The sequence below is a fragment of the Rhinoderma darwinii genome, chromosome 2, assembly GCF_050947455.1.
Source record: "Rhinoderma darwinii isolate aRhiDar2 chromosome 2, aRhiDar2.hap1, whole genome shotgun sequence".
NCBI classification, from domain to species: domain Eukaryota; kingdom Metazoa; phylum Chordata; class Amphibia; order Anura; family Rhinodermatidae; genus Rhinoderma; species Rhinoderma darwinii.
The window spans coordinates 388,958,303-388,974,808 of NC_134688.1; the positions used below are offsets into that span (position 1 = coordinate 388,958,303).

At 40.5% G+C, this 16,506-nt stretch overlaps 1 protein-coding gene across 2 annotated transcripts in view; it reads left to right on the top strand.

Moving 5' to 3' along the window:
• The window catches only part of NLGN4X (neuroligin 4 X-linked), a 261,523-nt gene that overhangs the window by 202,827 nt on the left and 42,190 nt on the right, over positions 1-16,506 (top strand). The window lies entirely within an intron of this gene.

Genomic DNA, 16,506 nt, shown 5'->3' on the forward strand with positions numbered 1-16,506 from the left:
ACTATCTGATCAAACTACAAAGTAAAAAATGTTCTATAAAATCTAAGTATAACAAACAAGTTTTAAATCAATCTTGCTTTTCTTCATATGAATAGCACAATTATAATGCCTTCAGTTTATTCAGTTTATTCTTAAAACAACTAAGAATGTTTTGAAGTTTGTGAAATTTATTGACTTGTGAAGTTAAACATAGATTTACATAAACTAGTCAAAATGCAATGATATTCCTCATGCCTAGCAATACATACAACATTTAAAAAAATTAGCTTTGTAATATATACTAGTCCTTCTCAATGATTAGAATCTCATCAAAAAGTAAATTTATTTTCAGTAATTCAATTCAAAAAGTGAAACTCACATATTATATAGATTCATTACACACAGAGTGATCTATTTCCAGCATTTTTCTCTTTTAATGTTCATGATTATGGTAACAGTTATTGAAAACCCACAATTTAGTGTCTCAGGAAATTAGAATATTATATAAACCCAATTTCAAAAATGATTTTTAATACCAAAATGTTGGCCTACCGAAAATAATGTCCAGTATATGCACTCAATACTTAGTCGGGGCTCTTTTTTCATGAATTACTGCATCAATGTGGCGTGGCATGGGGGTGATCAGCCTGTGGCACTGCTGAGGTGTTATGGAAGCCCAGGTTGCTCATTGTTGGGTCTGGGGTCTCTCATCTTCCTCTTGACAATACCCCATAGATTCTCTATTGGGTGTAGGTCAGGCGAATTTGCTGGCCAATAAAGCACAGTGATACTGTGGTTATTAAACCAAGTATTGGTAGTTTTTGCAGTGTGGGCAGGTGCCAAGTTCTGCTGGAAAATGAAATCAGCTTCTCCATAAAGCTTGTCGGCAGAGGGAAGCCTGAAGTGCTCTAAAATTTCCTGGTAGACGGTTGCGTTGACTCTGCACTTGATATAACACAGTGGACCAACACCAGCAGATTACTTCGCTCCCCAAACCATGACTGACTGTGGAAACTTCACACTGGACCGCAAGCAACTTGGATTGACGCCTCTCCACTCTTCCTCCATACTCTGGGACCTTGATTTCCAAATGAAATGCAAAATTTACTTTCATCTGAAAACAGGACTTTGGACCACTGAGCAACAGTGTTGGTCCACGGTGTTACAGATGTAGCAGTCTTTACCTTGATTTTTAAATGAACAGTGCCTAGATCCCTTATCTTGACTTCTTCAATGACATTTCAATGTCTTTTGTTGTGTGATATAACGCAAGTCAAGTTATAAAAGTCAAGTTAAATATGGCTATATCAAGTCCAGAGTCAACGCAGTCGTCTACTAGGAAATTTTCGAGCACTTCATGCTTCCCTCTGCTGACAAGCTTTATTGAGATGCTTATTTTATTTTCCAGCAGGACTTGGCATCTGCCCACACTGCCAAAAGTACCAATACCTGGTTTAATAACCACAGTATCACTTTGTTTGATTGGCCAGCAAACTCGCCTGACCTAAACCCCATAGAAAAACTATGGGGTATTGTCAAGAGGAAGATGAGAGACACCAGACTGTAGCGTCCACGGCCGCGGACCGTCGGGACTACTCACCTCCCGACGGCCGCAGCAATGGATCTGTGAGCGCTGGCCCGCATTTCCTCCCAAGGAGACGCCAGCGCTCACTTCCGCTCCATTCTGCTGTGTTCTGTAGGGTGCACACGCACGCTCGTGCCCGGCCTTAAAGGGCCAGTGTGTGCACATGAAATAATCATCAAATTACCCATGATCACCCTGGACTATAAGAAGGGCCCTGCCCCTTTACTCAATACCTGAGCATTGTTGTGTTTACCAATGTTAGTCTTGCACATAGTCCTTTAGTGTTATCCTGTTCCCCACGTCCCCGTACCTGCTACAAGTATCCTGTATCCTGTGCTACCGTTGATCCTGTGCCTTAGAAGTTGGAGTCGCATTGTGCCACCGGTCACGCCTGCTGTATTACACCATGTCTGGTGTCTGCTGCCAAGGTCCCATCTGAGCCTAGCCGTTACTACTGTCTGAACTGCTACAGGTACCCTTTTGCTTGGACTATATAGACATTGACTTGGTACACTGTTGGCCAACAGCTATACCATTACGGCAGTGTGGCCCAGTGAGTCCTCATAGCCACAGATCGTGACACAGACCCTACAATGCAGACGAGCTGAAGGCCGCTCTCAAAGCAACCTGGGCTTCCATAACACCTCAGCAGTGCCACAGGCTGATTGCCTCCATACCACGCCACATTGATGCAGTAATTCATGCAAAAAGAGCCCCGACCAAGTATTGAGTGTAAATACTGTGCATACTTTTCAGTATTCAGTATTTCGGTATTGAAAATCATTTTTGAAATTCGGCTTATATATTATTCTAATTTTCACACAAAGTTTTGGGTTTTCATTAACTGTTAGCCATAATAATCTTCAACATTAAAAGAAAAAAAATGCTGAAAATAGATCACTCTGTGTGTAATGAATCGATATAATATATGAGTTTAGTTTTTTTAATTGAATTACTGAAATAAATTAACTTTTTGATGATATTCTAATTCAATGAGGAGCACTAGTATACACAAGAAAAAAAAATTGCATCTGTATAGGTAATTAACCCCTTAATGACCGGGCCTGTTTGGGCCTTAATGACCAAGCCAGATTTGTTAAATCTGGTATGTGTGACTTTATCAGAGAATAACTCAGCGAAAGTTTTGAATATCCAAGTAATTCTAACATTGTTTTTTTGTCACATGTTGTACTTTATTTTAGTGGTAAAAGTAGACTGATACGATTTGCGGAAATTAATTAAAAAATAGAAAAATTGAAGAAATTTTGTAAAAATTATCATTTTTCCTTATTTTTAACGGCAATATGTCACATATGTACATACTTACAGTGCATTTTTTTTTATTAAATATATATTTCCATCTCTTTACTCTATTTTGGCAGCACTTTTGAAAAAAATAATATTTTTTTTAGCAATTTAGAAGACTTACAAGTTTAGTAATAATTGTATACATTTTGAAGTACATTTGGTTTTCCTGCACCAAGCCAGGTTTTCAGAGGCTCATAGGTGTCAGAATGGTGGAAACCCCCACAAGTGACCCCATTTTGAAAACTACACCCCTTAAGGTATTTATTAAGGGGTGTTGTAAGTAGTTTGACCCCACAGTTTTTGTGTAAGAATTCATGCAAAGCAGGCGTAAAAAAATATAATCTCACTTTTTTCATAAAAGTATCACTTTGAAGACCGATTTCTGTGTAAAGCGACCATGAGAATGAAGAAACACACCCCAAAATTTATCACCCTATTTCTCCTGTTTTCAAAAATGCCCACATTGTGACCCTATTGCATTGCCTGGACACACGGCAGGGCCCCAAAGGAAGGGAACACCCGGAGACTTTCAGGTCGCATATTTTGCTTGAAAATGTTTTAGGCCCCACTGTATATTTGGAGAGGTTTTGAACTACCAGAACGATAGAAACTCCCCATAAACAACCCCATTTAGAAAACTAGACCCCTTAAGGTATTTATCTAGGGGTGTACTGAGTATTTTGACCCCACAGTTTTTTGCTAAATTTAATGCATAGCAGGTGAAAAAAAAAAACTTTTTCCATAAAAGTATCACTTTGAAGACCGATTTCTGTGTAAAGCGACCATAAAAATGAAGAAACACACCCCAAAATCTATCACCCTGTTTCTCCTGTTTTCAAAAATGCCCCATTGTGACTCTAATGCATTGCCTGGACACACAGCAGGGCTTGAAAGGATGGGAGCACCCGGAGGCTTTCAGGACTCATATTTTGCTTGAAAATGTTTTAGGCCCCACTATATATTTGGAGAGGTTTTGAACTACCAGAACGATAGAAACTCCCCATAAACTACCCCATTTGGAAAACTAGACCCCTTAAGGTATTTATCTAGGGGTGTAGTGAGTATTTTGACCCCACAGTTTTTTGCTAAATTTAATGCATAGCAGGTGAAAAAAAAATAAAAAATCACTTTTTTCATAAAAGTATCACTTTGAAGACCGATTTCTGTGTAAAGCGACCATAAGAATGAAGAAACACACGCCAAAATCTATCACCCTGTTTCTCCTGTTTTCAAAAATGCCCCCATTGTGACTCTAATGCATTTCCTGGACACACAGCAGGGCTTGAAAGGAAGGTAGCACCCGGAGGCTTTCAGGACTCATATTTTGCTTGAAAATGTTTTAGGCCCTACTGTATATTTGGAGAGGTTTTGAACTACCAGAACGATAGAAACTACCCATAAACGACCCCATTTAGAAAACTAGACTCCTTAATGTATTTATCAAGGGGTGTAGTGAGTATTTTGACCTCACAGTTTTTTGCTAAATTTAATGCATAGCAGGTGAAAAAAAATTAAAAATCACTTTTTCCATAAAAGTATCACTTTGAATACCGATTTCTGTGTAAAGCAACCATAAGAATGAAGAAACACACCCCAAAATCTATCACCCTGTTTCTCCTGTTTTCAAAAATGCCCCCATTGTGACTCTAATGCATTGCCTGGACACACAGCAGGGCTTGAAAGGAAGGGAGCACCCAGAGGCTTTCAGGACTCCTATTTTGCTTGAAAATGTTTTAGGCCCCACTGTATATTTGGAGAGGTTTTGAACTACCAGAACGATAGAAACTCCCCATAAACAACCCCATTTAGAAAACTAGACCCCTTAAGGTATTTATCTAGGGGTATAGTAAGTATTTTGACGCCACAGTATTTTGCTAAATTTAATGCATAGCAGGTGAAAAAAAATTAAACTTCACTTTTTTCATAAAAGTATCACTTTGAAGACCGATTTCTTTGTAAAGCGAACATGAAAATGAGGGAAAAAAAACAAAATCAATCACCCGGTTTCTCCTGTTTTCAAAAATACTCTCATTGTTGCCCCAATCTGCTTATTAGACATGTGGCTGGGCCAAAAAGAGAGGGAGCACCCTTTGGCTTTCAGGGCACAATTGAATAAATTCTCGTCCCCATATGATGCATTTAGAGGCATTGAGCTGCCTGAACAAAAAAAAAAAACACGCAGAAATGACCCCATTTTAAAAACTAAACCCCTAAAGGTATTCATGTAGTGGTGTAGTGGGCATGCGGACCAAAAATTTTTTAAAGGAGGAAATAATGGGTATCATTTCAGACACTATGGGTATATAATGTTTTCTTCAAACTCTTATTACGTTTCCACATGAAATAGAGGTGACGTGGTAGAAGGTTATTTTGTTAGAAATATGCCACATTAATAAATTTGTGCGGCATACAGAAGAGAAGTGAAGCCGTGTATTCATAACGGATACATGTTGCTATAGACGTATTTGCCTGTACTTATGACTATGTCTTGCTGAAGAAGCAGTTGGTGCCATTATGATGTCATTGTGGACAGAATTCTGTCCTAATATAAAATCAGTCAGAGAGGAAAAAATAAACTGTACTGGAGTGACGGGCAATATCTTCAAACAAATGTAGGAAAATGTATCCAACTATGTTGCAAACTCGAGTCTGTTCACTAGATAGAAGAACACCTGTAGGGCTGTCAAGACAAGCTTTTTTTTTTCAGTGACTGGTTGTACAACGTCTCTTTAGCTCCATCAATCCTTATATGAGGGACGAACGTGCCAAGTGACGCGGTACACCATAACAGGCCCCTGCCCGGCAAGGTAGGAACCGCTATGTGCACAAAACAACCAATCACCTACAGAATATATAGAGGGGCAATGTCCAAAACCATCTATAGGAACAGTAAAGGATCACTAATCCCCAAAATGATGTCAGTATTTCCATAAGAACCGTAACAAAGCCCATGGTGTATTGATAATGAACAGCTCAATTATTAGAGATCCTCCAAAAAAAAAATATCATGCCCGTATCACGGTACAGAATTAGGAATGTAACAGCCGTATGTGGCAGGACATAGTCATAAGAAAAAGGAAATACATCCCCAATTTATTCTTGTAACCATTGCTAAAATGCACGACTTCCACTAATTCAGGGGCGGCACGGGCCGCAGGTGTTGGATTTATCTACTAATAAATGCAATGCCCACATTTATTTTTTATTTCAAGAACACTTGTGGGGTCCATGTTCTGAATAGACAGATGTGGGCTCCTGCACAATAAACAATATTCATTTGTGAGTGATCAAGTCCAGGATTTAATTGTCCAAGAATTGTATAAAAAAAATCATAAAGGGGAAATTTAGTTTTACAGTCTGAAATAAATACTTTACTACCTCCCCGTGAGAATCCCTCCCTCCCTTGGAAAGCCCAGAAACTAAACAAAAAAATATGCATAAATGAAATTGACTCCCTAAAAAGAATCCCCCCTCCCCACCCTTTTTGGTTTTCCCTAAATTATAGATAAATTAATAATTAGAAACGGTGTGGTAGGTCTCAAAACAGGGGTAGTTGCACAGGCCTGGATTTGAAGTGCACATGGAGCAGTAAAACCGGGAATCGCTCCTCCTTCCGTGTTTACTGCACACCCGGCATCTCTTTTGGTGGTATCTTTGGTTCACAGAGGCAGGGACGGGGTGAAGGAAGTGGCGCTCAGTGAGCCTTTTGACATCCTCTGACTCGAAGGAGTCTCTAGGTGCGGGGGAGTCAAACAGGAGGTGCTCTATAATTTTCTCCTGATACTGGAGGAAACTTAGCGTTCGCTGGGTCTTGTAGAGCACATAGCTGTTGTAAGTGGCCATTTGGATAAGGTAGATCGCTACATTTTTATACCAGGCCCTAGTTTTGCGCTTGACCAGGTACGGTTGTAGGACCTGGTCAGATAGATCGACTCCCCCCATGAACTTGTTATAGTCCACCACGCAGACCGGTTTCCTCTTATCAGAGGTAGCGCCCCTCTCTCTGACTGCCACTGTGGTGTCCTCGTGCACGGTGGAGAGCATGTACACGTCCTTTTTTTCACTCCATTTGACAGCGAGCAACTGGTCACTTGCAAATGAGAGTGACGCACCCCTTACTAGTCTTCCTGGACACCAGTCGTTGAGGGAAGCTGACTCTATTTTTTCGTACCGTCCCACAGGCCCCTGTATTCGCAGCATGGAGGGACTTATACAGGGGGACACTGGTGTAGTAATTGTCGGTGTACACATGGTACCCTTTTTGTAGGAATGGCAACATGAGTTCCCAGACAATTTTCCCACTAATGCCAATATCCTCTGGGCATCCTGGGGGATTAAGGTGGCGGTCCCTGCCCTCATAAATGAAAAAGCCACAGGTGTAGCCCGTTGTGCTCTCGCACACCTTATAGAGTTCCACTCTGTATCGGGCTCTTTTGGAGGGGATGTATTGGCGAAACGATAGACGGCCCTTGAAGGACATAAGGGACTCATCTACCGCTAGTTTTTGGCCTGGGGTGTATAAATTGAAAAATGAGTCACTTAGGATGGAGATTAGGGGTCTCAGTTTGGTGAGGTGATCATAGGCTGGGTCACTTCTTGGGGGGATTTGTGTATTGTCAGAAAAATGCATGAAAAGCATTAGAGTCTCATAGCGCGTTCGGGCCATAACGGCTGCAAATACAGGCGTGCTATGGATAGCGCTGGTAGCCCAATAGGAGCGGATAGAGTTTTTTTTTTACTATGCCCATGTTTAGGGTAAAAAAAAAATATTTCAGAAACTGTTGTGGGGATCCATCCTCTGGCATAGCAAGACCTGGGATTTTGGGTGCCAAATTGCCTGGCGTATAAATTCGTCTGCTGGACGATTAGTTCCAGGACCTGATCGCCTAGAAACAAATGAAAAAAATTATAGGGACTAAAATTTGAGACATCTGCGTTGATGCCTGGAGTCGCTGTAAATGGCAAAACTTGGGGGGAGAAAGCAATTGCAGGATCCCAAATTGTGGAAATGACTGCAGAACTAGGCCCGTCTCCTGACGCTTCACCGCTGACCGCTGTGTCCACCACCATAGGGCTGGGGGGTCCAGTGGCAGAAGCAGAACTTGTGTCGCTTTCTGAGCCAAGTTCTGCTTCTGACGCAGTGTCCGTATCACTGCCGGAACCGCTAGAGCACAGCATCACGTATGCCTGCTCTGCAGAGAACATTCTGCGGCTTCTGCAGTTCATGTTCACCGCACTAATTTTATTTATTTTTTTAGAAGACAAACAAAAAAACGGGGGTGATTACGTGTAATCTGGGGTGATTACTGGTAATCTGGGGTAATTACGGGTATTCTGGGGTAATTACGGGTAATCTGGGGTAATTACGGGTAATCTGGGGTGATTACGGGTAATCTGGGGTAATTACGGACAATATTCGGATAATATCGGAACACTAGCGAGTAAGTATGTGGTGTATTTTACAGTATAATACAGCACAAGATTTGTATAGTATCTCTCTCTCTCCTCTCACAGATTAACTACAGTGAGAAAAGGGAGGGAAAGAGCACAAATCTTGTGCTGTATTTTGAAAATATGGGACTATGGTCACTGTGATAGGTATATCACAGTGACCATCTGATCACGGACCAATTATAATGGTCCCTGATCAGTTTCTATGTACAGGCAGAATAGCTGCCTTTCACTGACAGCGCATGCGTGCGCCATTTTTTTAACAATTTTCCCGGCGGTAGGGGGGGGGGCACGATCGGGGGCCTAACAAGTGTTTTTTTATCTCCTCTCACCAAACATTCATGGTGAGAGGAGATAAAAATGTTACTTTTCCACCGCTGCGTTAATTGTAACGGCGGTCGCCGGTATTCGTTGAATACCGGCGATCGCTGGTTTGGGGACCGCAAACAACGGTCCCCAGACTGTGCTCCAAGCCCTCAGCTATCTCCGGTAGCTGAGAGCAGGGAGCTATCTCTTTTCACGGCGCCGCAATTTTATTCTGATGCAGTGCCGTGAAAAGGCCTATGCATCAGAATAAAGCCCGTTAGTGGCCGCCGTGAAAAGGCGTATTGGCGGTCACTAATGGGTTAATATATTAGATTATTATTATTATTATTATTATTATAAATAAAATTTAACTTAAAGGGTCATAAGACATTTATGGCATATATGCAGAATTAAATGCAGAATATGCCATTAATTTCTGGGACCCGCACCTATCTCAAGAACAGATGTCACTCAACCCACATTCCGCCTGATGAGGTGACCGACAGCCAACAAATCCAGGTGTAGAATAAATGAAGAAGTGGTCCCCACAGCTTTCTCCATTTATACCTATGGAGGTATTAACCCCTTGAAGACACAGACAGTTTTGGTCTTGTGGACACAGCCCTTTTTTTCAAATCTTAGATGTGTCAATTTATGTGGCAATAACTCTGCAATGGTTTTACTTATCCAAGCGATTCTGAGAATGTTTCCTCACGACACATTGTACTTTATGTTAGTGGAATAGTAGGGTGGATAAAGTCAGTATTTAATGGTAAAAGCACTAAAAGTTTTAGAAAATTAGCAAAAATAAGCATTTTTCTAAATTTAAATGTATCTGCTTATAAGAAAGATACCAATACCATACAAAATAGTTACTAGTTAGCATTTTCCATATGTCTACATTATGTTGGCATTGTTTTCTGAACATCCTTTTATATTTCTAGGACGATAGGAGGCTTATAACTTTAGCAGCAATTTCTCACATTTTCGAGAAAATTTTCAAAATCCATTTTTTTAGGTACCAGTTCTCAAGTGACTTTGAGAGCCTTATATATTAGAACCCCCCCCCCCATAAGTCACCCCATTTTAAAAACGGCACAGTATTCAAAACAACATTAATAAAGTTTATTAACCCTTTAGGTGTTTCACAGGAATTACAGCGAAGGTAAACGTGGAGGTGAAATTTACAAAAAAAAATTTAAAATCCATTTTAATTCTTTTTTTTTCTGTAACAAAAAAGGTTTTACCAGAGAAACCCAACTTAATATTTGTTGCCCACGTTTTGCAGTTTTTAGAATATCCCATATGTGGCTCTTGTGTGATACATGACTGAAATACTGGCCTCAGAAGCAAAGGAGCACCCAGTGGATATTGGGGACTCCTTTCATTAGAATATATTTTAGGTACCATGTCAGGTTTGAAGAGGTCTTGTGATGCCAAAACATAGGAAACACCCCCAAAAGGAGACCATTTTAAACTACACCAAAAAAGGAATTTATCTAGGAGTATAGTGAGAAATTTGACCCCACAGTTCTTTTTGCTAAATGTTTTGGAATTAGGCCATGAAAATCAAAATTTATTTTTTTTTCTCATAAAATGTAGTTTAACTGAGATTTTTTCATTTCAATAAGGAATAAAGGAGGAAAAAGCACCCAAACATTTGTAAAGACATTTCTCCCGAGTACAGCAATACCGCTTATGTTCTCCTTAACTGCTCCTTGAAAACATGAACATCGAAAAAATAAGTCATAGAATCGTGATTATTTTTTACAAATACAATATATATTTTTTTTAAATACTTAATGAATATTACACATTGTTTAAAAAAATTCAAATAAGTGATGGATAACCATAATACCAGAATACACACAAAAAATGCTATAACAATGAAATAGAGATGTATGTTAAAACAATGAATCAACAGATACCACTGGAAGAAATGTGTTCTGAAAAAGTGAAATTTTTATAGCTACTAAATATGTAAAAATTATGTAGTATATCCCCCACAATGATGCATGTGACCAAACTCAATGTAAATGCAAAGTAATAGTATGCAGATAGATTTTAATCCATGTGGGAAGCTGAAGCCAACTAGTTGATGTAGCTAACAGAATGATAATGACATGTGTTTCTGCCAAATGATGTTAAAAAAGTAAATTTAAAGCTCAGCTGGATGAAAGTGACTAGTGTGCCTGGCATAATTTTTACATACTTGGTAGCTATACACATTTCTCTTTTTCAGTAGATATTTCTTCCAGTGGTATCTGTATTTCATTGTTTTACCATACATTAGCTCTCTAATTCATTGTTATAGCATTTTTTTTTGTGTGCATTCTGGTTTTATGGTTATCCATCACTTATTTTCATCTTTTTATTTCAATAAAATTTATGTTGTATTTGTTAAAACAGTCATGGTTCTATGACTTCCTTTTTTCATTGTTGGTTTTCTATCTTAGCGGAGTTTGAACCATACTCTATTGTTTTTGGGACTACAAATAAGAATAATCCTTGGAAACACGGCATAGCTCAGAATGGAAGGAACGCATTTTGGCTTTTGGAGCTCAAATTTTGCTGTAATGATTTTTTAGTGCCATGTTGCATTTGCAAAGCGCTAGAGGTACCAAAACAGTGGAAACACCCAAAAAGTGACTACATTTGGAAAAGTTCCCCACTTAAGGAATTAATCTATGGGTATAGTAAGCATTTAGATCCCACAGGTTTTTTTGCTGAATTCATTTGAATTAGGCCGTGAAAATGAAAAAAAAAATACTATTTTCCAATAAAATGTAGAATTATTTTATTTTCCACAAGGACAAAAGGAGAAAAATCTCCCTAAAACTTGTAAAGCAAAATCTCCAGAGTATGGCAATACCCTATATGTGTTCGTAAATGGCTGTTTGGACCCATGGCAGGGCTCTCGAAGGGAAGGAGCACAATTTGTCTTTTAGAGCTAAAATTTTACTGGAATGGTTTTCGAGTGCAATGTCGCATTTGCAAAGCCCCTGAGGGACCAAAACAGTGAAAACCCCCAAAAGCGACTCCATTTGGGAAACTACACCACTCAATGAATCTATCTAGGTTTGTAGTGAACATTTAGACCCCACTGGTCTTTTGCAGAATTTATTGGAATTAGAATTTGTAGAATTCTTTCATTTTTAAAAGGATAACGGAGAAAAAGCACCCTGACATTTTTTTAAAGCAATCTCTCCCGAGTACGGCAATACCCCATATGTAGTAATAAACTGCTGTTTGGACACACAGTAAGGCTCGGAAAGCTAGGAGCGCTATTTGGCATACAGATTTTGCAGGATTGGTTTTTAGGCACCATGTCGAAATTGCAGAGCCCCTGAGGTACCAGTACAGTAGAAACCCCTAAAGAGTTACTCAATTTTGGAAACTACATCCATCAGGGCATTCATCTAGGGGTGTACTGAGCATTTTGACCCCACACGTGTTTCATATATTTTTTTAGAATTAGGCAGTGAAAATGAAATAACATTTTTCCAAAAATATGTAGATTTAGCTCCCAATTTTTCCTTTTGACAAGGGGTAATAGGAGAGAAAGCACACAAAATGTGTTACTCAATATCTCCCAAGTATGGCAACACCACACATGTTGTCGTAAACTGATGTTTGGGCACACGTCAGGGCTCTGATCGGATGGAGTGCCATTTAGCATTTGGAGCTCAGATTTTACTGGATTGCCGTTCGAGTGCCATGCCACATTTGCAAAACCCCTAAGGTACCAGAGTACAGTGGAAACCCCCCGAGAAGTGACCCCATTTTGGAAACTACACCCCTCAAGGCATTTATCATTTGCCTGGACATATGACTGGGCTCAGAAGTGAAAGAGCACCATGCCCATTTGAGTCCTATTTTGGTGATTTTCACAGCATTGGCCCACAATTGCTTGGCTCTCAGGTCAAATAGTAAAACAAACCCCCAAGAAGTGATCACATTTTGGAAACTACACCCCTCAGGGCATTTATCAAGAGGAAATAAATGCGTAGCGGATGGTGCAAAGTGAACATTTTAATTTTCCACTGATATGCCGTTTTAGTGCACAATATGTTGTGCCCAGTTTGTGCCAATGAAGACAAATACCTATTAAACCGTTAAGTGGGTTCTCCCTGGTATGGTAATGACATATATGTGGACGTAAACTGATTTTTGGGCACACTGTAGGGTTCAGAAGGTAGGGAGTGCCATTTGTGTATTTTTTAGAGCGGATTCTGCTTGGTAGTAGTTGTATTTGGGGTTTCGCTGGTATTTAAGTTTGTAATGTGGGGCATATGTAAACTGTGCGGAGTAGATCAGGGTATAATAAGAGGGTATAATAATGCGGTAAATAAATAATAATCCACAGATATGTGGCCAGTGTCGCACCGATAAAAGGTGCCCGATCTTATGCCCCTTTGGGAACACACTCTGCACATTTTGTGTCATTTTCTGAGAGCCAGAATTTGTTCTCAACTGACCTGTGCAAGGGCTTATGTTTTACAGCATTACCACAGTAAAATCACTTTTTTGTTTTTTAAATAGTTAATTTTTTTGTGTTGCCATATTCTAAGAGACATAACTTTTTTATTTTTTTCTCGACAAAGGTGTATAAGGACTTGTTTTTTTTGCGGATTGAGCTGTAGTTTTTATTGGTATCATTTTGGGGTACATGCGACTTTCTGATGACTTTTTAGTCTTTTTTTTTTGGGAGGCAAGGTGACAATAAAACATTGATTCTGGCATTGTTTTTTATTTTATTTTTTACGGCGTTTACTGCGCACCAAAAATAATGTTATAGTTTTATAGTTGGGGTCGTTACGACGCGGTAATACCAAATAGGTGTACTTTTTTATTGTTTTCAGTTCTTTCCTATGATAAAATATTTATTATGTGGAAAGAGGCTGTTTTTGTTTATGTAACTTGAAACATCATATTTTTTTCTTTATTCAACATTCTTATTAACTTTTTTAAACTTTTTTTTTGTCCCACTAGGGAACTTGAAGGCCTGAAGCCCTGATCACTATTCTATAACACTGCACTACATACGTATTGCAGTGTATTGGAGCTGTCAGTCATACACAGCAAGGCTATTAGGTCCCACCTCTGTACGGGGCCTTATAGACTTCCGTACTTGGCAGCCAGGAAGCCATTGTTAGGCTTCCGGATGCCATAGCAACCAGCAGCACCCTCGCAAAATTGACATAGGGGTGCCGATGGTGTACAAACCAACTAAATGCTGCGGTCACAATTTACCACAGCATTTAGGGGGTTAATCGGCGGGGCTCAGACCTCAGTCCGGTCTCTGCCGTTACAGTAGAGTGTCAGCTGTGATATACAGCTGACAACCGCTGGTGATGGAGCAGGCTCAGTTTCTATAGTTTGCCACTATGAATCTAGTGCTGGACTCCTTTAGATACAAATGAATCCCCATGCTGGGAGTTACCAGTGTCGGCCAGGGATGACCATTTACATTTGCCGCTGATGCAGGCATGGTCTTTTCTGATATGGTCTGCTCCAGTGAAACGATGGCAGATGGCGCGATGACGTCATCGCGCCGCCACGCCACAAATAAAGCGCAGAATGGAGAGGAAGGGAACTGATCGTTCCTTTGGCTCACCTTCACTTTCAATTCTATTAGCGTCCTAAGGACGGGGACTGGGACATACAACATGGTAAAATAATACATACTTTACCTGGTGCCCTCCAGTTGTGTCCTGGATCTGCCGCTCCCCTCAGCACTGTCCAGAAATGGCTGCAGCACTACTTGAACTATGAGTCTGAGCAGGGCCACCCTTAGGTTGGATGGCACCCAATGCAGGACTCTCTATTGCTGCAATCCACAAACCAAACATTAACTACATATACACTGTACATACATAAAGTCACATATTTATATACACACACAAGCACAGAGGCACATTTATATATATATATATATATATATATATATATGCACACAGAGGCACATACTGTAAATATACATGCACATACTGGGAAATATACAAATACATAAAGGCACATATATAAATACGCAGGCACATGTATACAAGGTACAAATAATGTGGTAGATGTTACCTGCAGTCCTATGTACCACCACAGACAATACACAGATAATGTAGTACATGCACACACACAGAAACATATACACATACAGATACATATATAGGCACTTAGGCACACAAATATACGCTCAGAGACATATATACACACATATTGGAACATATACACATATAAACACAGACACATTTATACACACACACACACACACACACACACACACACACACACACACACACACACACACACAGACACAGAGACACATATAAAGGCACAAACAGCAGACTGATTCTCCATTAAGCATTCACCCTCTCCCTTCCTGACAGGCTTCTTGCAGGGCAAGCTGTGGGTGGAGCTTTCTCTTCTCCTCTACTTGCTTCTATTTCTGTCTCCTCCGTGCCGGCCCTGAGTCCGAGACGCTCCCACTGTTCTTGGATTGGCTACAGCTTCTCAGGTGAGCAGTTCTGTCCAATCCATGAACAGAGGGTGTGTTTTAGAAGTGCTGACATAGCCACACCCCTCCCCACACCCAGTGAGTGACCTTACCGACATTTCATAAGAAGATAAAAAAATAAATGATCATTCAGCCACCCTCCCTGCTGGATGCCCTAGGCACTGCAACCCCAGTGGCAAATATGGGTCTGGCCCTAAGTCTATTGTAAGTTCTCAATTGTTCAGTATGAAAACTGCAATATTTTATAAATTAAAAAAAACTGGATTTAAACAAAAGGTCATTTTTTGATGATACATTCCCGTTAAAGGGGTTGTCCAGGAAATTTTTTTTTTCTAAAAAATGTCCCCCAGCCTTCATTTGCCTTCCCTAATACCCCCTATTAAACTTCTAACCAGTTTCTGTTTGATCTCCATCGTCACTGCTGCTTTTTCTGTTTGTTTACATCCCTTTCTGTTTGTTTACATCCCTTACTGGCTGTTTCCTGTCTTGTAACCCACTATACCCATGATCCCCGGCTGCATCTGAGGAGACAGTTGCATCTTCCCCCTTCCTCCAAAGCACCTCAGCTATTTGCATACTGCCACGCCCCTCTATGGTCACATGGTCCTTCCCTGCTCTAATTACAGATTACAGGCAGACGGCTCCCTCCCTGCACACTGTCTGAGGCCGGATTACACGAGCGTGTGCCTTTTGCTTGCGCAAAAAACACGTTGTTTTGTGCGCGCAAAAGGTACATAACAGCTCTGTGTGTCAGCCCCGTATGATGCGTGGCTGTGTGCTTTTCGCGCAGCCGCCATCATTATGACACATCGTTTGTATGTTTGTAAACAGAAAAGCACGTGGTGCTTTTCTTTTTTCATTCATACTTTTTACTGCTGTTGCGCGAATCACGCGTGTACCACGGAAGTGCTTCCGTGTGCTGCGATTGATTTTCACGCACCCATTGACTTCAATGGGTGCGTGATGCGCGAACAACACACAAATATCGGACATGTCGTGAGTTTTACGCAGCGGACACACGCTGCATGAAACTCACAGACAGTCTGCATGGCCCCATAGGCTAATATAGGTCCGTGTGAGGCGCGTGAAAATCACGCGCGTTGCATGGACGTATTATACGTTCCTCTGAATAAGCCCTTACACAGTAATAATCATCATTATCCTTTGTGCCTCCATCTATCCCTGATCTAAGTACAGGCACCCATCTCCCTCCCCCGCCCCTTCCACAGCCTGATAAATGTCAGGGTACGTTCACAGGCAAAGACGTCTCAAAATACGGAGCCGTTTTCAAGAGAAAACAGCTCCTGATTTTCAGAAGTTTTTTGTGCAAATCGCGATTTTCGCTGTGTTTTTTACGCCCGTTTTT